Source organism: Oncorhynchus gorbuscha, unplaced genomic scaffold, assembly GCF_021184085.1.
Source record: "Oncorhynchus gorbuscha isolate QuinsamMale2020 ecotype Even-year unplaced genomic scaffold, OgorEven_v1.0 Un_scaffold_1404, whole genome shotgun sequence".
Lineage (NCBI taxonomy): Eukaryota > Metazoa > Chordata > Actinopteri > Salmoniformes > Salmonidae > Oncorhynchus > Oncorhynchus gorbuscha.
The window spans coordinates 110,795-118,041 of record NW_025746190.1 but is presented as its reverse complement, the minus strand read 5'-3'; positions in this window follow the sequence as shown (position 1 = coordinate 118,041).

The following is a 7,247-nucleotide window of genomic DNA, read 5'->3' as shown; positions in this document are numbered from 1 at the left end:
ACAGCCTCCTCTTCTTCTTTCACAATAACAGCCTCCTCTTCTTTCACTATAAAAGCCTCCTCTTCTTTCATTATAACAGCCTCCTCTTCTTTCACTATAACAGCCTCCTCTTCTTTCACTGTAACAGCCTCCTCTTCTTTCACTGTAACAGCCTCCTCTTCTTTCACTGTAACAGCCTCCTCTTCTTTCACTGTAACAGCCTCCTCTTCTTTCACTGTAACAGCCTCCTCTTCTTTCACTATAACAGCCTCCTCTTCTTTCACTATAACAGCCTCCTCTTCTTTCACTGTAACACCCTCATCTTCCACGACAATGTTCAGTCCCAGAGCTTCTTTCTCCGTCCAGCAGTCCTCCTCTTCTTTAGCAGGGGAGGAGTAGTTTAGTGAACTCATGGTCAGGGATGTTAGCTAGTTAGTTAGCATTAGCGACTAGCCTCGTGCTAACCTCAGTATCAATCTTTAACACGTCAAATTTAACAAGAACATTAGGTTAAAGGTCATCAGATGATAAGTCAACAGAAATGCGTTTAAAACACTGAGATTAGCTAATGTACACAAACACGGTGTAAAGCGTCAATCTTTCAGTTTTATGTTGGCTAGCAAGCTACCGAGGTGGTTGAAAGAGTAGCCGTGTTGTTTTTCCTGAAGAAGGGTCCCGTCCAGTCCATTATACGTCACACAAGAAGCATCACCTGAAAGACGCTCATCGCCATCTGCTGACTGGAGTGGGTAACGCAGTTTGGAAAATAGTTACTACACTCTTGTATTGGAAAGAATGTCATAATAATTTAACAATAAGCTGATATATTTTCTCTTACAAATAATACTGTCCTGTACACAGACGTAGATCTTAATATGAATATGTGGATGATGAATAAATACATCTATGAATAGGTCGTGTGTTAATAAACATTTTTTACATAAGGTTTAATCTTGATGTGACCATACTATTCCCTTAAAGCCACGCTCTATAAGATACAAATCGTCCTGTAAACAACAGAACAAATGCATCACATGCAAATAGCACTTGATTATCTGTAGTGCTTTACACTGGGTAGACAAAACATTAAGAACAGCTGCTCCTTCCATGACTTAGAAAGACTAGGTGAATCCAGACTAAAGCTACGATCCCTTATTGATGCCACAAGTTAAATCCACTTCAGTCAGTGTAGGTGAAGGGGGGGAGTCAGGTTAAATACGGAATTTTAAGCCGTGAGACATGAGACATGGACTGTGCATGTGTGCCATTCAGAGGGTAAATGGGGAAGTCAAAATATTTAAGTTACTTTGAACGGGGTATTGTAGTAGGTGCAAGGCGCCTTGGTTTGTGTCAAGAACTGCAACGCTGCTGGGTTTTTCAGCTCAACAGTTCCCATGTGTACCAAGAGTGGTTCACCACCCAAACAGTGGCGGTCAGTGCCGTTTAAGATGAGGGAGGACCATTTGTATTTTCATGAGCATGGCCTTATTTCTACTACAGCATATTGGACGACTGTCATTCATATTCCATTCATGTAACACCGATACTACATAATACTAACATTTCCCCTATACCCATCATGAGGTAACAAATGAATGAAAGTTTAGAATGTAGGTTCACGCAGGTCGAGAGAAAATTTTGAGGTGACAAACAGTGACACATTCAATATCGCCTTGCACACTGTCGCCTGCATCTAGCTGAAATAGAGGTTCTATTGGACAAATTCACGTATGTTTATCCTGGTTGTGTTCTGTTTAAGAAACGTTTGTCAACAGAATCGGCTGAATGAATTCACCCCTGATCATGCATAAACACAGTTCACTTTCATTACAGACACGTTGTATTCCTTCTTGCATCTATGTGCTCTCCTCTTATCACCTTCGCCCTTTGTTTCTGGACTTCAATTGCACAACACAACACATTCCCTCAGAAGAGACTAATTGAGTCTCTTCTGAAGGAAAAGGAGGAGGTTCCTAGTCCATATTAGGACGCTTTTTCTCTCCAAATGTTTGGCATGATCAGTGTACATATATAAAGAAAATATTGCACGACCAAAAGCACAAATCTATTTTTGTACAAATGAGACAAGAGTAGCCATAGGACGTTGGTTGCAATTTCAGTTTAATCCACCAGAAAATACAGAACATTCTGGTTACTAATTGATAAAAATAATAATAATAATAATAAAACCCCCATTATTTCTATTTCTACTTTGCACATTATTCCACTGCAAATCTACCATTCCAATGGTTTACTTGCTATATTGTATTTACTTTGCCACCATGGCCTTTTTTGCCTTTACCTCCCTTATCTCACCTCATTTGCTCACATTGTATATAGACTTATTCTTCTACTGTATTATTGACTGTATGTTTGTTTTACTCCATGTGTAACTCTGTGTTGTTGTATGTGTGGAACTGCTTTGCTTTATCTTGGACAGGTCGCAATTGTAAATGAGAACTTGTTCTCAACTTCCATACCTTGGTAAATAAAGGTGAAAAAAAGACCAAAATTGGTTAAAGAAAATTATGAACCTCTGCAGATTTAGCTACAAAGAGACAGAATCATTTGATCATTTTAGATCATTTGTTTTGGTACTGTCCATATGTAGCTTGTTTTTGGTCGCAGGTGAAGGAATGGCAACATTTACCTGGAGCTAACTCTGCAGACAGCACTACTGGGGGATTTGAAAAGTCATAGTCAATTGATCAATAATATAATAATACATTTAGCAAACATGTTTATTTTTAATTTACTATCTGCAGAAACTATGAGAATATAAATGGTCATTAACTTTTTCAGTGAAACATCACAGTTAATGGGAATATAAGGATAGGCAAATAGAAATTAGGGTAACAAATGGGGATGGTCTTCAGAGATAGATGGGAGAGGTTTAGGGTAACTGAAGGATAGGACTGGATGGTCTTCAGAGATAGATGGGAGAGGTTTAGGGTAACTGAAGGATAGGACTGGATGGTCTTCAGAGATAGATGGGAGAGGTTTAGGGTAACTGAAGGATAGGACTGGATGGTCTTCAGAGATAGATGGGAGAGGTTTAGGGTAACTGAAGGATAGGACTGGATGGTCTTCAGAGATAGATGGGAGAGGTTTAGGGTAACTGAAGGATAGGACTGGATGGTCTTCAGAGATAGATGGGAGAGGTTTAGGGTAACTGAAGGATAGGACTGGATGGTCTTCAGAGATAGATGGGAGAGGTTTAGGTTTAGGACTGGATGGTCTTCAAGATGAAGGATAGGACTGGATGGTCTTCAGAGATAGATGGGAGAGGTTTATGGGTAATGGGAGAGGTTTAGAAGGATAGGACTGGATGGTCTTCAGAGATAGATGGGAGAGGTTTAGGGTAACTGAAGGATAGGACTGGATGGTCTTCAGAGATAGATGGGAGAGGTTTATGGGTAACTGGGTAACTGAAGGATAGGACTGGATGGTCTTCAGAGATAGATGGGAGAGGTTTAGGGTAACTGAAGGATAGGACTGGATGGTCTTCAGGAGATAGATGGGAGAGGTTTAGGGTAACTGAAGGATAGGACTGGATGGTCTTCAGAGATAGATGGGAGAGGTTTAGGGTAACTGAAGGATAGGACTGGATGGTCTTCAGAGATAGATGGGAGAGGTTTAGGGTAACTGAAGGATAACTGAAGGATAGGACTGGATGGTCTTCAGAGATAGATGGGAGAGGTTTAGGATAGTAACTGAAGGATAGGACTGGATGGTCTTCAGAGATAGATGGGAGAGGTTTAGGGTAACTGAAGGATAGGACTGGATGGTCTTCAGAGATAGATGGGAGAGGTTTAGGACTGGATAACTGATGGGAGGATAGAAGGACTGGATGGTCTTCAGAGATAGATGGGAGAGGTTTAGGGTAACTGAAGGATAGGACTGGATGGTCTTCAGAGATAGATGGGAGAGGTTTAGGGTAACTGAAGATGGATAGGACTGGATGGTCTTCAGAGATAGATGGGAGAGGTTTAGGGTAACTGAAGGATAGGACTGGATGGTCTTCAGAGATAGATGGGAGAGGTTTAGGGTAACTGAAGGATAGGACTGGATGGTCTTCAGAGATAGATGGGAGGTTTAGGTTTAGGACTGTAACTGAAGGATAGGACTGGATGGTCTTCAGAGATAGATGGGAGAGGTTTAGGGTAACTGAAGGATAGGACTGAAGGATAGGTGGATGGTCTTCAGAGATAGATGGGAGAGGTTTAGGGTAACTGAAGGATAGGACTGGATGGTCTTCAGAGATAGATGGGAGAGGTTTAGGGTAACTGAAGGATAGGACTGGATGGTCTTCAGAGATAGATGGGAGAGGTTTTAGGGTAACTGAAGGATAGGACTGGATGGTCTTCAGAGATAGATGGGAGAGGTTTAGGGTAACTGAAGGATAGGACTGGATGGTCTTCAGAGATAGATGGGAGAGGTTTAGGGTAACTGAAGGATAGGACTGATGGTCTTCAGAGATAGATTTTAGGGTAACTGAAGGATAGGACTGGATGGTCTTCAGAGATAGATGGGAGAGGTTTAGGGTAACTGAAGGATAGGACTGGATGGTCTTCAGAGATAGATGGGAGAGGTTTAGGGTAACTGAAGGATAGGACTGGATGGTCTTCAGAGATAGATGGGAGAGGTTTAGGGTAACTGAAGGATAACTGATGGTCTTCAGGATAGGACTGGGATGGTCTTCAGAGATAGATGGGAGAGGTTTAGGGTAACTGAAGGATGGTCTTCAGAGATAGATGGGAGACTGGGATAGGACTGGTCTTCAGAGATAGATGGGAGAGGTTTAGGGTAACTGAAGGATAGGACTGGGTGGTCTTCAGAGATAGATGGGAGAGGTTTAGGGTAACTGAAGGATAGGACTGGGATGGTCTTCAGAGATAGATGGGAGAGGTTTAGGGTAACTGAAGGATAGGACTGGATGGTCTTCAGAGATAGATGGGAGAGGTTTAGGGTAACTGAAGGATAGGATTAAAAACAAACTAAATATAACTATTGTATAACACATTGTCTGTAAAATGTACATATTATGAATAAGCTGGACATAGAAGCCTGAAAGTTGTTGTTCATTAGTTTCCTACAATTAGGGAAGGGGTGATAGGGTTAGTGGAAAACAAAGGAAAATATATGTTCATACATACAGTGCCTTTAAAAAGTATTACAAATGTATATGTATTTTTAAACAGAAATAACTTATTTACATAAGTATTCAGACCCTTTGCTATGAGAATCGAAATTGAGCTCAGGTGCATCTTGTTTCCATTGATCATCCTTGAGATGTTTCTACAACTTGATTGGAGTCCACCTGTGGTAAATTCAATTGATTGGACATGATTTGGAAAGGCACACACCTGTCTATATAAGGTCCCACAGTTTACAGCGCAAGTCCGAGCAAAAAAAGGTTTAGGGTAACAAGCCATGATGTGGAAGGAATTGTCCGTAGAGCGCCGGCACAGATATGGGGAAGGGAGACAACAACAAAAAATATGCCGCATTGGGAGAAGTTTCCAGAGAACACAGTGGCATACCATCGTTCTTAAAAGGAAAAGTTTGGAACCACCACGGTATTTTTAAACAGCTCTTCCTAGAGCTGGCCGCCTGGCCAGACTGCGCAATCAGGGAGAAGGGCCTTGGTCTGGGAGGTTACCAAGAACCTGATGGTCACTCTGACAGAGATATAGAGTTCCTCTGTGGAGATGGGAGACACCAACACTTGCCTAAATAGCCCATATGCCACCATAGGAAGTGTTATGTGTTGTTCGCGATGAGCCTTTGACAATTTAGCTCAGAGTATGCCACCCTATTCTATCTGTCACCTTTTTTAAATTATTTTTTTCACCTTTATTTAACCAGGTAGGCTAGTTGAGAACAAGTTCTCATTTAAAACTGCGACCTGGCCAAGATAAAGCATAGCAGTGTGAACAGACAACACAGAGTTACACATGGACTAAACAATTAACAAGTCAATAACACAGTAGAAAAAAAAGAGTCTATATACATACCTAATCCTGCCTAACAGGCAGGCCAATCCTGGAGGAAAGTATTGGCTGTAAGAAGTAAGAACATAACATCTGGTTATTTTTAAATGACTTCTTATGACATTGCTGTCCAGACTGAACATTGTAATTCATATTTTCCAGTCTGCGTTACCCACTCCAGTCAGCAGATGGCGATATGAATTTTTCAGGTGATGCTTCTTGCGTGACGTATAATCTAGTGGACGGGACAGGAAGCTTCTTCAACCGCGACAAAAGGCTTCTGATTTAACCACGCTGTGCTTTGCTAGCAAACCTAAAACCGAAACATTGGAGCTCTTTAAACCGTTATTGTGTATATTACTCTTAGTGTTTTCAACATAATTCTGTTTACATATCTACGGGTTCATTTAAACGTAATTTGCTTGTTAAATTGGCAAATGTGTTACATTGATACTGCACTAGGCTAATCTCCCGGAGCATAAACTCACTAATCTAGACGGAGAAAGAAACTGGTGAAAGGAGGCAAAGAGGCTTGAAGAATGAATAAGGAGGCTGTCACATTGAAACAAGAGGATGATATTACAGTGAAAGAGGAATATGGGAACGAGGTTGTGAAAGTGGAAAAAGAGGTAGAAGCTTTCAGAATCAAAAAGGAGAAAGATGCCGTAAAATTGAAAGAGGAGGATATCTCAATAAAAGAGGAAGACGTTTTGGGAGTGAAAAATGAGACTGAAGATCCGATTACCACCAGTGAGTACTGTCTTAAAAACGGGCACAAACTATGCAGTTGTTTTTAAAGGGGCATTATACTGAAGTTCTACACTTGAATATGTTGTTCAGTACTATAGGAATTGTTTATTAAGGGGCAATCTGCCATTGGTACATATATTTTTGTAACTTCAAAAATGGATTTATTGAATTCTCTATGTGGTCTATATTAAAGTGCACGTATTCTAGTATAGCCGGATTTAAAAATATAATATACAGTGCATTTCTACTTAAAATATCAAGTGGACGCAAAATGCACCCATTTTGTGGAACGACCCTTTTACATTTGCATCACAGTGGTGGGAAAAGTACCCAGTAAAATACTACTTGAGTAAAAGTTAAAATATACTGAAGTATCAAAAGTATATAAATAATTTCAAATTCCTTATATTAAGCAAACCAGATGGTGCCATTTTCTTGTTTGTTTTTATTTTATTGACGGATAGCCAGGGACACACTCCAACTCTCTGACAATCTACAGTTGAAACGTGTGAGTCCACCAGATCA